This window comes from Oncorhynchus gorbuscha, unplaced genomic scaffold, assembly GCF_021184085.1.
Source record: "Oncorhynchus gorbuscha isolate QuinsamMale2020 ecotype Even-year unplaced genomic scaffold, OgorEven_v1.0 Un_scaffold_640, whole genome shotgun sequence".
Taxonomy (NCBI): domain Eukaryota; kingdom Metazoa; phylum Chordata; class Actinopteri; order Salmoniformes; family Salmonidae; genus Oncorhynchus; species Oncorhynchus gorbuscha.
In genome coordinates this window covers 46,072-63,042 of record NW_025745749.1, presented here as the reverse complement: position 1 = coordinate 63,042, position 16,971 = coordinate 46,072, and the positions used below count along the sequence as shown (strand labels likewise).

General features: G+C 52.5%; 1 protein-coding gene across 1 annotated transcript in view; it reads right to left on the bottom strand.

Moving 5' to 3' along the window:
- Nucleotides 1–10,928, bottom strand: part of tmem8b (transmembrane protein 8B) — a 197,274-nt gene extending 186,346 nt beyond the window's left edge. The window contains exon 1 of the mRNA XM_046335000.1: nt 10,743–10,928. The gene's annotated coding sequence lies outside the window, so the exon portion shown is untranslated. The remainder of the gene's footprint in view (nt 1–10,742) is intronic.
- Between the last annotated feature and the right edge of the window lie 6,043 nt (nt 10,929–16,971).

Below are 16,971 nucleotides of genomic sequence, written 5' to 3'. Positions count from 1 at the left end.
CTAGTGATACATGTCTTCGCCTCCTCTCTCCTCTTAAATGTCTGTCTCCTCCTCTCTCCTCCTCTCTCCTCTTAAATGTCTGTTCTCTCCTCTCTCCTCTTAAATGTCTGTCTTCTCCTCTCTCCTCTTAAATGTCTGTCTTCTCCTCTCTCCTCTTAAATGTCTGTCTTCTCCTCTCTCCTCTTAAATGTATTTTTCTCTCTCTTCTCTCATCTATTTTCTCTCCTCTCCAAGGTCTGTCTTCTCCTCTGTCCTCTCTCCTCCCCTCTCCTCTTAAAGGTCTGTTTTCTCCTCTCTCTTCTCTCCTCTATCCTCTCTCCTCTACAAGGTCTGTCTTCTCCTCTGTCCTCTCTCCTCTCTCCTCCCCTCTCCTCTTAAAGGTCTGTTTTCTCCTCTCTCCTCTCCAAGGTCTTTCTTCTCCTCTCTCCTCTTAAAAGTCTGTTTTCTCCTCTCTCCTCTCCAAGGTCTGTCTTCTCCTCTCTCCCCTTAAAGGTCTGTCGTCTCCTCTCTCCTCTTAAAGGTCTGTTGTCTCCTCTCTCCTCTTAAAGGTCTGTTTTCTCCTCTCTCCTCTCTTGTCCTCTCTCCTCTTAAAGGTCTGTTTTCTCCTCTCTCCTCTCTCCTCCTCTCTCCTCTGAAAGGTCTGTTTTCTACTCTCTCTCTTCCTCTATCCTCTCTCCTCTTAGTTGTTTTCTGCTCTCTCCTCTCTTCTCCTCTCTCCTGTTAAAGGTCTGTTTTCCTCCTCTCTCCTCTCTTCTCCTCTATCCTCTTAGAGGTCTGTTTTTCCACCTCTCTCCTCTCTCTCCTCTCTCTCCTCTCTTCTCCTCTATCCTCTTAAAGGTCTGTTTTCCACCTCTCTCCTGTCTTCTCCTCTATCCTCTCCTCTCTTAAAGGTCTGTCTTCTCCTCTCTCCTCTCTTCTCCTCTATCCTCTCCTCTCTTAAAGGTCTGTCTTCTCCTCTCTCCTCTCTTCTCCTCTATCCTCTCCTCTCTTAAAGGTCTGTCTTCTCCTCTCTCCTCTCTTCTCCTCTATCCTTTCCTCTCTTAAAGGTCTGTTTCTCCTCTCTCCTCTCTTTTCCTCTCTCCTCTTAAAGGTCTGTTTTCTCCTCTCTTCTCTCTCCTCTTAAAGGTCTGTTTTCTCCTCTCTCCTCTCTTGTCCTCTCTCCTCTTCCTCTTAAAGGTCTGTTTTCTCCTCTCTCCTCTCTCCTCTCTTGTCCTCTCTCCTCTCTCCTCTTAAAGGTCTGTTTACTGCTCTCTCCCCTCTCCTCTCTCACTCTTAAAGGTCTGTTCTCTCATCTCTACTCTTAAAGACATGCTTCCCCGGGGAATGGTTGGTTGGTTGGTCTCAGCCTGGGCCTCGTTTCTCTGACAGGTAATAACTCAAGCTGCTGCTCCCCCCTCCCCTCCATCCCCCCACTCCCCACCTTTCCCCCTCAATCGCTCTCCCTCTTCCCCCCTCCTTCCCAACCCCCTCCCCACTCCACCCCTCTCCCTATTACTCACCCCCACTCCCTACCTCTCCGCCTCACTCCATACCTCTCCACCCCTCTCCCTCGTTCTCCCCCCCACTCCCTACCTCTCCACCCCTCTCCCTCGTTCTCCCCCCACTCCCTACCTCTCCCCTCACACCATACCTCTCCGCCTCACTCCATACCTCTCTCCTCCCTCTGCCCGCTCTCCCCTCCCTCTTCCCCTTCTCTCCCCCTGATCTACCCCTCTCTCCCCTCCCTCTCCCCCTCTCTCCCCCTCTCTCCTCCCTCTGCCCGCTCTCTCCTCCCTCTGCCCCCTCTCTCCCCCTCTCTCCTCCCTCTGCCCCCTCTCTCCCCCTCTCTCCTCCCTCTGCCCCCTCTCTCCCCCTCTCTCCTCCCTCTGCCCGCTCTCTCCCCCTCTCTCCCACCTGATCTCCCCCTCTCTCCCCCTCTCCCCTCCCTCTCCCCCTCTCCCCTCCCACTGCCCGCTCTCTCCACCTCTCTCCTCCCTCTGCCCCTCTCTCCCCCTCTCTCCTCCCTCTGCCCCCTCTCTCCCCTCTCTCCTCCCTCTCCCCTCCCTCTCCCCCTCTCTCCCCTCCCTCTGCCCCCTCTCCCCTCCCTCTACCCCCTCTCCCCTCCCTCTACCCCCTCTCCCCTCCCTCTACCCCCTCTCCCCTCCCTCTACCCCTTCTCTCCCCTCTCTCCTCTGATCTCCCCTCCCTCTACCCCCTCTCCCCTCCCTCTGCCCCCTCTCCCCTCCCTCTACCCCCTCCCTCCCTCTACCCCCTCTCCCCTCCCTCTACCCCTTCTCTCCCCTTCTCTCCTCTGATCTCCCCTCCCTCTGCCCGCTCTCTCCTCCCTTTACCCCCTCTCCCCTCCCTCTACCCCTCTCTCCCCTCCCTCTGCCCGCTCTCTCCTCCCTCTGCCCGCTCTCCCCTCCCTCTTCCCCTTCTCTCCCCTCCCTCTACCCCCTCTCCCTCCCCCCCCCTCTCCCCCTCTCTCCTCCCTCTCCCCCTCTCTCCCCCTCTCTCCCCTCCCTCTACCCCTCTCTCCCCTCCCTCTGCCCGCTCTCTCCTCCCTCTGTCCGCTCTCCCTCCCTCTTCCCCTTCTCTCCCCCTCCCCCTTACCCCCTCTCTCCTCCCTCTCCCCCTCTCTCCCCTCCCTCTACCCACCCCTCCCCATCTCTCCCCCTCCCTCTGCCCGCTCTCTCCTCCCTCTACCCCCTCCCTCTCCTCCCTCTACCCCTCTCTCCCCCCTCTCTCCCCCTCCCTCTACCCCTCTCTCCCCCTCGCTCCCCTCCCTCTGCCCGCTCTCTCCTCCCTCTGCCCGCTCTCTCCCTCCCTCTTCCCCTTCTCTCCCCCTCCCTCTACCCCCTCTCTCCTCCCTCCCTCTACCCACTCTCCCCTCCCTCTCCCCCTCTCTCCCCCTCCCTTTGCCCCCTCTCCCTCCCTCTACCCCCTCTCCCCTCCCTCTACCCCTTCCCTCCCCCTCTCTCCTCTGATCTCCCCTCCCTCTACCCCCTCTCCCCTCCCTCTACCCCTCTCCCCTCCCTCTGCCCCCTCTCTCCCCCTCTCTCCTCTGATCTCCCCTCCCTCTGCCCCCTCTCCCCACCCTCTACCCCCTCTCCCCTCCCTCTACCCCTTCCCTCCCCCTCTCTCCCTCTGATCTCCCCTCCCTCTGACCCCTCTCCCCTCCCTCTACCCCCTCTCCCCTCCCTCTGCCCCCTCTCTCCCCCTCTCTCCTCTGATCTCCCCTCCCTCTGCCCCCTCTCCCCACCCTCTACCCCTCTCCCCTCCCTCTGCCCGCTCTCCCCTCCCGCTACCCCCTCTCCCCCCTCTCTCCCTTCTCTCCCCCTGATCTCCCCTCCCTCTGCCCCCTCTCTCCTCCCTCTGCCCCCTCTCCCCTCCCTCTGCCCCCTCTCTCCTCCCTCTGCCCCCTCTCTTCTCCCTCTCCCCCCCTCTCACCCCTGATCTCCCCTCCCACTGCCCCCTCTCTCTTCCCTCTGCCCCCTCTCACCCTTGATCTCCCCTCCCTCTGCCCCCTCTCTCCTCCCTCTGCCCCCTCTATGCCCCCTCTCTCCCCTGATCTCCCCTCCCTCTGACCCCTCTCCCCTCCTCTGCCCCCTCTCCCCTCCCTCTGCCCCCTCTCCCCTCCCCCTCTGCCCCCTCTCCCCTCCCTCTGCCTCCTCTCTCCCCTGATCTCCCCTCCCTCTGCCCCCTCTCCCCTCCCTCTGCCCCCTCTCCCCTCCCTCTGCCCCCTCTCCCTCCCTCTGCCTCCCTCTCCCCCTGATCTCCCCCTCTCTGCCCCCTCTCTCCTCCCTCTGCCTCCCTCTCCCCCCCCTCTCTGCCCCCTCTCTCCTCCCTCTGCCCCCTCTCTGCCCCCTCTCTCCCCTCCCTCTGCCTCCTCTCTCCCCTGATCTCCCCTCCCTCTGCCCCCTCTCTGCCCCCTCTCTCCCCCCTCTGCCCCCTCTCTGCCCCCTCTCTCCCCTCCCTCTGCCCCCTCTCTCCTCCCTCTGCCCCCTCTCTGCCCCCTCTCTCCCTCCCCTCTGCCTCCTCTCTCCCCCCTCTCCCCCTCTCCCTCTGCCCCCTCTCTGCCCCCTCTCTCCCTCCCTCTGCCCCCTCTCTCCTCCCTCTGCCCCCTCTCCCTCCCTCTGCCCCCTCTCTCCTCCCTCTCTGCCTCCTCTCTCCCCCTGATCTCCCCCCTCTGCCCCCTCTCCCCCTCTCTCCTCCCTCTGCCCCCTCTCTGCCCCCTCTCCCCCCTCCCTCTGCCCCCTCTCTGCCCCCCTCTCCCCTCCCTCTGCCCCCCTCTCCCCCTCCCTCTGCCCCCTCTCTCCCCTGATCTCTCCTCCCTCTCTCTTCCTCTCTCCCCTGATCTCCCCTCCCTCTGCCCCCTCTCTGCCCCCTCTCTCCCCTGATCTCCCCTCCCTCTGCCTCCTCTCTCCCCTGATCTCCCCCTTTCTCATCTGAGAGATGTTACCAGGGACTTTCATCCCAATTGGGAGGAGGCTGTGACCTCTACTGTTTCTGTGCCATATTGTGTTATTTTAAAGAGACACCTATTTATCAGTGTTATATCAGAGAGGAGCCCAACAAACAAACCAAGCTGTGTCCCAAATAGTACCCTCACAGGGCTCTGGTCAACAGTAGTACACTACATAGGGAACAGGGTGCCGTTTGGGAGGCAGGCCCACCCACAGGCATAGTAGCAGAGCTCAGAGTGGCTGATTATAAGAGCTAGCTGTACAGTGTCATTCTGGGGGAATCTGTTCAAGATCCACTGACTGTGTCTGTCTGGAGGATTCTGGGGGATTTTGTTCAAGATCCAATGACTTGTTCTGTCTGGTGGATTCTGGGGGATTTTGTTCAAGATCCACTGACTTGTTCTGTCTGGTGGATTCTGGGGGATTTTGTTCAAGATCCACTGACTTGTTCTGTCTGGTGGATTCTGGGGGATTTTGTTCAAGATCCACTGACTTGTTCTGTCTGGTGGATTCTGGGGGATTTTGTTCAAGATCCACTGACTTGTTCTGTTCTAAAGCATCTCAGAAAGCTTGTTAATTATAATTAACTCATCAACCTTCCAACAGTGTCTTTCAGATTGACAATCATGCCCAGCGTGTCTGTCTGTCTGTCTGTCTGTCTGTCTGTCTGTCTGTCTGTCTGTCTGTCTGTCTGTCTGTCTGTCTGTCTGTCTGTCTGTCTGTCTGTCTGTCTGTCTGTCTGTCTGTCTGTCTGTCTGTCTGTCTGTCTGTCTGTCTGTCTGTCTGTCTGTCTGTCTGTCTGTCTGTCTGTCTGTCTGTCTGTCTGTCTGTCTGTCTGTCTGTCTGTCTGTCTGTCTGTCTGTCTGTCTGTCTGTCTGTCTGTCTGTCTGTCTGTCTGTCTGTCTGTCTGTCTGTCTGTCTGTCTGTCTGTCTGTCTGTCTGTCTGTCTGTCTGTCTGTCTGTCTGTCTGTCTGTCTGTCTGTCTGTCTGTCTGTCTGCCTGATGTCTGAGACAGAGCCTGTAATTGGTTGTATGAACATCCAACTGTGTCGCTGTGTGTTGTCATGTAGTGTAACACAGCCAGTCAAATCCTCTGTGGCCTTGTTACCGAACCACAGACAGACAGGGCTGCCAGTAAAATGATTATGGAGCTGTGATCTGTGCACAATAGATCTGTTATCTATCTGGGGTCTGGGCTGTGGGATATCTGTTATCTATCTGGGGTCTGGGCTGTGGGATATCTGTTATCTATCTGGGGTCTGGGCTGTGGGATATCTGTTATCTATCTGGGGTCTGGGCTGTGGGATATCTGTTATCTATCTGGGGTCTGGGCTGTGGGATATCTGTTATCTATCTGGGGTCTGGGCTGTATCTGGATCTGGGCTCTCTGTTATCTATCTGGGGTCTGGGCTGTGGGATATCTGTTATCTATCTGGGGTCTGGGCTGTGGGATATCTGTTATCTATCTGGGGTCTGGGCTGTGGGATATCTGTTATCTATCTGGGGTCTGGGCTGTGGGATATCTGTTATCTATCTGGGGTCTGGGCTGTGGGATATCTGTTATCTATCTGGGGTCTGGGCTGTGGGATATCTGTTATCTATCTGGGGTCTGGGCTGTGGGATATCTGTTATCTATCTGGGGTCTGGGCTGTGGGATATCTGTTATCTATCTGGGGTCTGTTATCTATCTGGGGTCTGGGCTGGGATATCTGTTATCTATCTGGGGTCTGGGCTGTGAGATATCTGTTATCTATCTGGGGTCTGGGCTGTGGGATATCTGTTATCTATCTGGGGTCTGGGCTGTGGGATATCTGTTATCTATCTGGGGTCTGGGCTGTGGGATATCTGTTATCTATCTGGGGTCTGGGCTGTGGGATATCTGTTATCTATCTGGGGTCTGGGCTGTGGGATATCTATCTATCTGGGGTCTGGGCTGTGGGATATCTGTTATCTATCTGGGGTCTGGGCTGTGGGATATCTGTTATCTATCTGGGGTCTGGGCTGTGGGATCTATCTGGGGTCTATCTATCTGGGGTCTGGGCTGTGGGATATCTGTTATCTATCTGGGGTCTGGGCTGTGGGATATCTGTTATCTATCTGGGGTCTGGGCTGTGGGATATCTGTTATCTATCTGGGGTCTGGGCTGTGGGATATCTGTTATCTATCTGGGGTCTGGGCTGTGGGATATCTGTTATCTATCTGGGGTCTGGGCTGTGGGATATCTGTTATCTATCTGGGGTCTGGGCTGTGGGATATCTGTTATCTATGGTGCTGGGGTCTGGGCTGTGGGATATCTGTTATCTATGGTGCTGGGGTCTGGGCTGTGGGATATCTGTTATCTATGGTGCTGGGGTCTGGGCTGTGGGATATCTGTTATCTATCTGGGGTCTGGGCTGTGGGATATCTGTTATCTATCTGGGGTCTGGGGATATCTGTTATCTATGGGATATCTGTTATCTATCTGGGGTCTGGGCTGGGGTCTGGGCTGTGGGATATCTGTTATCTAGGTGCTGGGGTCTGGGCTGTTATCTATGGATATCTGTTATCTGTTATCTATCTGGGGTCTGGGCTGTGGGATATCTGTTATCTATCTGGGGTCTGGGCTGTGGGATATCTGTTATCTATCTGGGGTCTGGGCTGTGGGATATCTGTTATCTATCTGGGGTCTGGGCTGTGGGATATCTGTTATCTATCTGGGGTCTGGGCTGTGGGATATCTGTTATCTATCTGGGGTCTGGGCTGTGGGATATCTGTTATCTATCTGGGGTCTGGGCTGTGGGATATCTGTTATCTATCTGGGGTCTGGGCTGTGGGATATCTGTTATCTATCTGGGGTCTGGGCTGTGGGATATCTGTTATCTATCTGGGGTCTGGGCTGTGGGATATCTGTTATCTATGGTGCTGGGGGTCTGGGCTGTGGGATATCTGTTATCTATGGTGCTGGGGGTCTGGGCTGTGGGATATCTGTTATCTATGGTGCTGGGGGTCTGGGCTGGGGATATCTGTTATCTATGGTGCTGGGGTCTGGGCTGTGGGATATCTGTTATCTATGGTGCTGGGGGTCTGGGCTGTGGGATATCTGTTATCTATGGTGCTGGGGGTCTGGGCTGTGGGATATCTGTTATCTATCTGGGGTCTGGGCTGTGGGATATCTGTTATCTATCTGGGGTCTGGGCTGTGGGATATCTGTTATCTATCTGGGGTCTGGGCTGTGGGATATCTGTTATCTATCTGGGGTCTGGGCTGTGGGATATCTGGGGGGTCTGGGCTGTGGGATATCTGTTATCTATCTGGGGTCTGGGCTGTGGGATATCTGTTATCTATCTGGGGTCTGGGCTGTGGGATATCTGTTATCTATCTGGTCTGGCTGGGGGTCTGGGCTGTGGGATATCTGTTATCTATGGTGCTGGGGTCTGGGCTGTGGGATATCTGTTATCTATCTGGGGTCTGGGCTGTGGGATATCTGTTATCTATCTGGGGTCTGGGCTGTGGGATATCTGTTATCTATCTGGGGTCTGGGCTGTGGGATATCTGTTATCTATCTGGGCTGGGGTCTGGGCTGTGGGATATCTGTTATATCTATCTATCTGGGGTCTGGGCTGTGGGATATCTGTTATCTATCTGGGGTCTGGGCTGTGGGATATCTGTTATCTATGGTGCTGGGGTCTGGGCTGTGGGATATCTGTTATCTATGGTGCTGGGGGTCTGGGCTGTGGGATATCTGTTATCTATCTGGGGTCTGGGCTGTTATCTGTTATCTATCTGGGGTCTGGGCTGTGGGATATCTGTTATCTATCTGGGGTCTGGGCTGTGGGATATCTGTTATCTATCTGGGGTCTGGGCTGGGGGATATCTGGGCTATCTGGGGTCTGGGCTGTGGGATATCTGTTATCTATCTGGGGTCTGGGCTGGGGTATCTGGGGGTCTGGGCTGTGGGATATCTGTTATCTATCTGGGGTCTGGGCTGTGGGATATCTGTTATCTATCTGGGGTCTGGGCTGTGGGATATCTGTTATCTATCTGGGGTCTGGGCTGTGGGATATCTGTTATCTATCTGGGGTCTGGGCTGTGGGATATCTGTTATCTATGGTGCTGGGGGTCTGGGCTGTGGGATATCTGTTATCTATGGTGCTGGGGTCTGGGCTGTGGGATATCTGTTATCTATCTGGGGTCTGGGCTGTGGGATATCTGTTATCTATCTGGGGTCTGGGCTGTGGGATATCTGTTATCTATCTGGGGTCTGGGCTGTGGGATATCTGTTATCTATCTGGGGTCTGGGCTGTGGGATATCTGTTATCTATGGTGCTGGGGGTCTGGGCTGTGGGATATCTGTTATCTATGGTGCTGGGGGTCTGGGCTGTGGGATATCTGTTATCTATGGTGCTGGGGGTCTGGGCTGTGGGATATCTGTTATCTATCTGGGGTCTGGGCTGTGGGATATCTGTTATCTATCTGGGGTCTGGGCTGTGGGATATCTGTTATCTATCTGGGGTCTGGGCTGTGGGATATCTGTTATCTATCTGGGGTCTGGGCTGTGGGATATCTGTTATCTATCTGGGGTCTGGGCTGTGGGATATCTGTTATCTATCTGGGGTCTGGGCTGTGGGATATCTGTTATCTATCTGGGGTCTGGGCTGTGGGATATCTGTTATCTATCTGGGGTCTGGGCTGTGGGATATCTGTTATCTATCTGGGGTCTGGGCTTATCTATCTGATCTCTGTTATCTATCTGGGGTCTGGGCTGTGGGATATCTGTTATCTATCTGGGGTCTGGGCTGTGGGATATCTGTTATCTATCTGGGGTCTGGGCTGTGGGATATCTGCTATCTATCTGGGGTCTGGGCTGTGGGATATCTATCTGGGGTCTGGGCTGTGGGATATCTGTTATCTATCTGGGGTCTGGGCTGTGGGATATCTGTTATCTATCTGGGGTCTGGGCTGTGGGATATCTGTTATCTATCTGGGGTCTGGGCTGGGGATATCTGTCTGGGCTGGGCTGGGATATCTGTTATCTATCTGGGGTCTGGGCTGTGGGATATCTGTTATCTATCTGGGGTCTGGGCTGTGGGATATCTGTTATCTATCTGGGGTCTGGGCTGTGGGATATCTGTTATCTATCTGGGGTCTGGGCTGTGGGATATCTGTTATCTATCTGGGGTCTGGGCTGTGGGATATCTGTTATCTATCTGGGGTCTGGGCTGTGGGATATCTGTTATCTATCTGGGGTCTGGGCTGTGGGATATCTGTTATCTATGGTGCTGGGGGTCTGGGCTGTGGGATATCTGTTATCTATCTGGGGTCTGGGCTGTGGGATATCTGTTATCTATCTGGGGTCTGGGCTGTGGGATATCTGTTATCTATGGTGCTGGGGGTCTGGGCTGTGGGATATCTGTTATCTATCTGGGGTCTGGGCTGTGGGATATCTGTTATCTATCTGGGGTCTGGGCTATGTGATATCTGTTATCTATCTGGGGTCTGGGCTGCGGGATATCTGTTATCTATCTGTTCAAAAGTGATGCTACTCTCTGATGGGCGGCACGATGCAAGGAGAAGATGAGGAAAGTGATCTGCATTTGTTTAACTTATGGTGTTTAAATAGCTGCTAAATAATTGATAAGTGGATCAATCTCTCTCCCATTCTCTTGATCTCTCTCTCCCATTCTATTGATCTCTCTCTCCCATTCTATTGATCTCTCTCCCATTCTATTGATCTCTCTCCCATTCTATTGATCTCTCTCTCCCATTCTATTGATCTCTCTCTCCCATTCTATTGATCTCTCTCTCCCATTCTATTGATCTCTCTCTCCCATTCTATTGATCTCTCTCTCTCCCATTCTATTGATCTCTCTCTCCCATTCTATTGATCTCTCCCTCCCATTCTATTGATCTCCCTATATTCCTTCTCTCTCCATACAATAACCACTCACACTGTGACGTTGTGGTCAGGTTAGGGTTAGATGTACTCACACTGTGACGTTGTGGTCAGGTTAGATGTACTCACACTGTGACGTTGCGGTCAGGTTAGATGTACTCACACTGTGACGTTGTGGTCAGGTTAAGGTTAGATGTACTCACACTGTGACGTTGTGGTCAGGTTAGATGTACTCACACTGTGACATTGTAGTCAGGTTAAGGTTAGATGTACTCACACTGTGACGTTGTAGTCAGGTTAAGGTTAGATGTACTCACACTGTGACGTTGTAGTCAGGTTAAGGTTAGATGTACTCACACTGTGACGTTGTGGTCAGGTTAGATGTACTCACACTGTGACGTTGTGGTCAGGTTAGATGTACTCACACTGTGACGTTGCGGTCAGGGCAGCTGTCTCCAAAGGTCCCTCCCTGTTCCTTGAAGGTGATGAGGTTCCATACAGCCACCACAGTGTCTTCAGGAACACTGAAGTGGAACAGCTCCACGCTGGCGAAGGACCGGAACGCATTCAGCTTACGAGGCGTCCGTGTAAAATAGTCTGTTACGAAGTGACAATCTGGAGGAAAGAGAGAGAGGGAGGGGGAGGGGGAGGACGAGGGGAAGACGAGGGGGGGACGAGGGGAGGACGAGGGGAGGACGAGGGGGAGGACGAGGGGGAGGACGAGGGGAGGACGAGGGGAGGACGAGGAGGAGGACGAGGGGAGGACGAGGGGGAGGACGAGGAGGAGGACGAGGGGAGGACGAGGGGAGGACGAGGGGGAGGACGAGGGGAGGACGAGGGGGAGACGAGGGGGGGGACGAGGGGGAGACGAGGGGGAGGACGAGGGGGAGGACGAGTCAGAGAAATGATTAGTTACATTTCTCCGGGCGAAGACGTACATTCTCACCCAGACACCACACACACACACACACACACACACACACACACACACACGCACACGCAGGCACACACAGGGGACAGCGGGTAGAGAAATAGCTTCTAATGCAGTTTAGGTGATTTTCTCCTCAGAATCTAACAACCAATGATTTAATCATGTTGATGTGAGACAGTCGGCCTTCAGATCCAGCCTTTACTCTCAATCCACTCTACCCCCTGTCCCCACCATCCCTATCAGCAGGCCAGGGAGGAGACAGAGAAACCACATCTACAGCCTCTGGTCTAAAGTAGTACATTTTAATAGGGAATAGGGTGCCATAGGGTTCTGGTCTAAAGTAGTGCACTTTATAGGGAATAGGGTGCCATAGGGTTCTGGTCTAAAGTAGTGCACTTTATAGGGAATAGGGTACCATTTGGGATGCAGACACAGTCTTTCAGTAATCGGCCGTGTCTCACCACCACTGCAAGACGTCTCAGATACACAGACATCTTAATGCCGATTTATACCCTACGGGGAAGGACGATTTGGAGTGTAGGGCAGTGTCACAAAGTCATTTTTGTCACAAAAAGGGGAGGCTCCTTGTAGTGCGCTCCGACATTCTACGTACTCCCGTGCCACATGAAAATTGTAACGCACCGTATCTTTCCAGCCGCAGGGCAGTGTGTGTAGGCAACGGACCCGGTTCCCTGATCTCATTTATAGGATATGCATCAGAGTAGCCTATTTTGCATTGATATGCAAATCTCATCTCAGCGTTAAACCAAACAACACTGTAGCCTTATTAGGATCCCTCCAAAAAGGTATTTTTGTGATTCCAGCCTATTGGTCTTTGTGAGACACAGAGGAGGTGAATGGATTATCTCCGCATGTGTGGTTCCCACCGTGAAGTATGGAGGAGGAGGTGTGATGGTGTGATGGTGTGATGGTGATTTGCTGGGGACACAGTCTGTGATTTATTTAGAATTCAAGCCACACTTAACCAGCATGGCTTCCACATCATTCTGCAGCGATACTCCATCCCATCTGGTTTGCGCTTAGTGGGACTATCATTTGTTTTTCAACAGGAAAATGACCCAACACACCTCCAGGCTGTTTAAGAGCTATTTGACCAATAAGGAGAGTGATGGAGTGCAGATGACCTGGCCTCCACAATCACCCGACCTCAACCCAATTGAGATGGTTTGGGATGAGTTGGACCGAGGAGTGAAGGAAAAGTCAGCCAACACGTGCTCAGCATATGTGGGAACACCTTCAAGACTGTTAGAAAAGCATTCCAGGCAGGTGAAACTGGTTGAGAGAATGCCAAGAGTGTATAAAGCTGTCATCAAGGCAAAGGGTTGCTACTTTGAAGAATCTCAAATATAAAATATATATTTGCTTAACTTTTTTGGTTACTACATGATTCCATATGGACCCTCTCTTTCGAAAATTATCCGCTGTTGCGACCCCTATTACTAGTCTGTTCAATCTCTCTTTCGTATCGTCCGAGATTCCTAAATATTGGAAAGCGGTCGCAGTCATCCCCCTCTTCAAAGGGGGACACACTCTAGACCCAAACTGCTGTAGACCTATATCTATTCTACCCTGCCTTTCTCTTAGGTCTTTGAAAGCCAAGTTAAACAGATCACTGATCATTTCGAATCCCACCGTACCTTCTCAGCTATGCAATCTGGTTTCCGAGCCGGTCACGGGTGCACCTCAGCCACGCTCAAGGTACTAAACGATATCATAACCGCCATCGATAAAAGACAGTACTGTGCAGCCGTCTTCATCGACCTGGCCAAGGCTTTTGACTCTTGTCAATCACCGTATTCTTATCAGCAGACTCAACAGCCAGGGTTTCTCTAATGACTGCCTCGCCTGGTTCACATACTACTTTGCAGACAGAGTTCAGTGTGTTAAATCGGAGGGCCTGTTGTCCGGACTTCTGGTAGTCCCTATGGGGGTGCCACGGGGTTCAATTCTCGGGCCTCCGACTCTTTTCTCTGTATATATCAATGATGTCGCTCTTGCTGCGGGTGATTCCCTGATCCACATCTACACAGACGACACCATTCTGTATATATCTGGCCCTTCTTTGGACACTGTGTTAACAAATCTCCAAACAAGCCTCAATGCTATACAACTCTCCTTCCGTGGCCTCAAACTGCTTGTAAACGCTAGTAAAACTAAATGCATGCTCTTCAACCGATCGCTGCCCGCACCTACCGGCCTGTCCAGCATCATTACTCTGGACGGCTCGGACTTAGAATATGTGGACAACTATAAATACCTAGGTGTCTGGTTAGACTGTTAACTCTCTTTAGTCTGTAAACTAAACATATACTCCCCACCACTGCGACCTGTATGCTCTCGTTGGCTGGTCCTCGCTACATATTTATCGCCAAGTCCACTGGCTCCAGGTCATCTATAAGTCTTTGCTAGGTAAAGCTCCACCTTATCTCAACTCACTGGTCACCATAGCAACACCCACCTGTAGCACGCGCTCCAGCAGGTATATTTCACTGGTCATCCCCAAAGCCAATTCCTCTTTGGCCACCTTTCCTTCCAGTTCTCTGCTGCCAGTGACTGGAACGAATTGCAAAAAAATCACTGAAGCTGGAGACTTATATCTCCCTCGCTAACTTTAAGCATCAGCAATCTGAGCAGCTTACCGATTGCTGCAGCTGTATACAGCCCATCTGTAAATAGCACATCCAGTCTATCTACCTCATCCCCATATTGTTTTTATTTACTTATCTGCTCTTTTGCACACCAGTATTTCTACTTGCACATTCGTCTTCTGCACATCTATCACTCCAGTGTTCATTTGCTAAATTGTAATTACTTCGCTAATATTGGCCTATTTATTGCCTTACCTCCTTACTCAATTTGCACACACTGTATATAGATTTTCTATTGTGTTATTGTCTGTACGCTTGTTTATGTGTAACTCTGTGTTGTTGTTTTTGTCGCACTGCTTTGCTTTATCTTGGCCAAGTCGCAGTTATAAATGAGAACTTCTTGTCAACTGGCCTACCTGGTTAAATAAAGGGAAATAAAAAAATATGTGTTATTTCATAGTTGTGATGTCTTCACTATTATTCAATAATAATATTACACTTTACACCTCGCCTGCTTTACACTTTACACCTCGCCTGCTGTACACTTTACACCTCCCCTGCTGTACACTTTACACCTCGCCTGCTGTACACTTTACACCTCGCCTGCTTTACACTTTACACCTCACCTGCTTTACACTTTACACCTAGCCAGCTTTACACTTTACACCTCGCCTGCTTTACACTTTACACCTCGCCTGCTGTACACTTTACACCTCGCCTGCTTTACATTTTACACCTCGCCTGCTGTACACATTACACCTCGCCTGCTTTACACTTTACACCTCGCCTGCTTTACACTTTACACCTCGCCTGCTTTACACTTTACACCTCGCCTGCTTTACACTTTACACATCGCCTGCTTTACACTTTACACCTCGCCTGCTGTACACTTTACACCTCGCCTGCTGTACACTTTACACCTCGCCTGCTTTACACTTTACACCTCGCCTGCTTTACACTTTACACCTCGCCTGCTTTACACTTTACACCTCGCCTGCTTTACACTTTACACCTCGCCTGCTGTACACTTTACACCTCGCCTGCTTTACACTTTACACCTCGCCTGCTGTACACTTTACACCTCGCCTGCTTTACACTTTACACCTCGCCTGCTGTACACTTTACACCTCGCCAGCTTTACACTTTACACCTCGCCTGCTTTACACTTTACACATCGCCTGCTGTACACTTTACACCTCGCCTGCTGTACACTTTACACCTCGCCTGCTGTACACTTTACACCTCGCCTGCTTTACACTTTACACCTCGCCTGCTTTACACTTTACACCTCACCTGCTTTACACTTTACACCTCGCCTGCTTTACACTTTACACCTCGCCTGCTTTACACTTTACACCTCGCCTGCTGTACACTTTACACCTCGCCTGCTTTACACTTTACACCTCGCCTGCTGTACACTTTACACCTCGCCTGCTTTACACTTTACACCTCGCCTGCTTTACACTTTACACCTCGCCTGCTTTACACTTTACACCTCGCCTGCTTTACACTTTACACCTTGCCTGCTGTACACTTTACACCTCGCCTGCTGTACACTTTACACCTCGCCTGCTTTACACTTTACACCTCACCTGCTTTACACTTTAAACCCCTTCAGAGTGGGGTACAGAAAGACAGAGAGTGGGGTACAGACAGACAGAGAGTGGGGTACAGACAGACAGAGAGTGACAGCTTCCATCCTTCAGAGTGGGGTACAGACAGACAGAGAGTGGGATACAGACAGACAGAGAGTGGGGTACAGACAGACAGAGAGTGGGGTACAGACAGACAGAGAGTGGGGTACAGACAGACAGAGAGTGGGGTACAGACAGACAGAGAGTGACAGCTTCCATCCTTCAGAGTGGGGTACAGACAGACAGAGAGTGGGATACAGACAGACAGAGAGTGGGGTACAGACAGACAGAGAGTGGGGTACAGACAGACAGAGAGTGGGGTACAGACAGACAGAGATATACCACCCACCACTGTGGGGTACAGACAGACAGAGAGTGACAGCTTCCATCCTTCAGAGTGGGGTACAGACAGACAGAGAGTGGGATACAGACAGACAGAGAGTGGGATACAGACAGACAGAGAGTGGGGCACAGACAGACAGAGAGTGGGGTACAGACAGACAGAGAGTGGGGTACAGACAGACAGAGAGTGGGGTACAGACAGACAGAGAGTGACAGCTTCCATCCTTCAGAGTGGGGTACAGACAGACAGAGAGTGGGATACAGACAGACAGAGAGTGGGGTACAGACAGACAGAGAGTGGGGTACAGACAGACAGAGAGTGGGGTACAGACAGACAGAGAGTGGGGTACAGACAGACAGAGAGTGACAGCTTCCATCCTTCAGAGTGGGGTACAGACAGACAGAGAGTGGGATACAGACAGACAGAGAGTGGGGTACAGACAGACAGAGAGTGGGGTACAGACAGACAGAGAGTGGGGTACAAACAGACAGAGAGTGGGGTACAGAGAGACAGAGAGTGGGGTACAGACAGACAGAGAGTGACAGCTTCCATCCTTCAGAGTGGGGTACAGACAGACAGAGAGTGGGATACAGACAGACAGAGAGTGGGGTACAGACAGACAGAGAGTGGGGTACAGACAGACAGAGAGTGGGGTACAGACAGACAGAGAGTGGGGTACAGACAGACAGAGAGTGGGGTACAGACAGACAGAGAGTGACAGCTTCCATCCTTCAGAGTGGGGTACAGACAGACAGAGAGTGGGATACAGACAGACCGAGAGTGGGGTACAGACAGACAGAGAGTGGGATACAGACAGACCGAGAGTGGGGTACAGACAGACAGAGAGTGGGGTACAGACAGACAGAGAGTGGGGTACAAACAGACAGAGAGTGGGGTACAGACAGACAGAGAGTGGGGTACAAACAGACAGAGAGTGGGGTACAGACAGACAGAGAGTGGGGTACAAACAGACAGAGAGTGGGGTACAGACAGACAGAGAGTGGGGTACAGACAGACAGAGAGTGGGGTACAGACAGACAGAGAGTGGGGTACAAACAGACAGAGAGTGGGGTACAGAGAGACAGAGAGTGGGGTACAGAGAGACAGAGAGTGGGGTACAGACAGACAGAGAGTGGG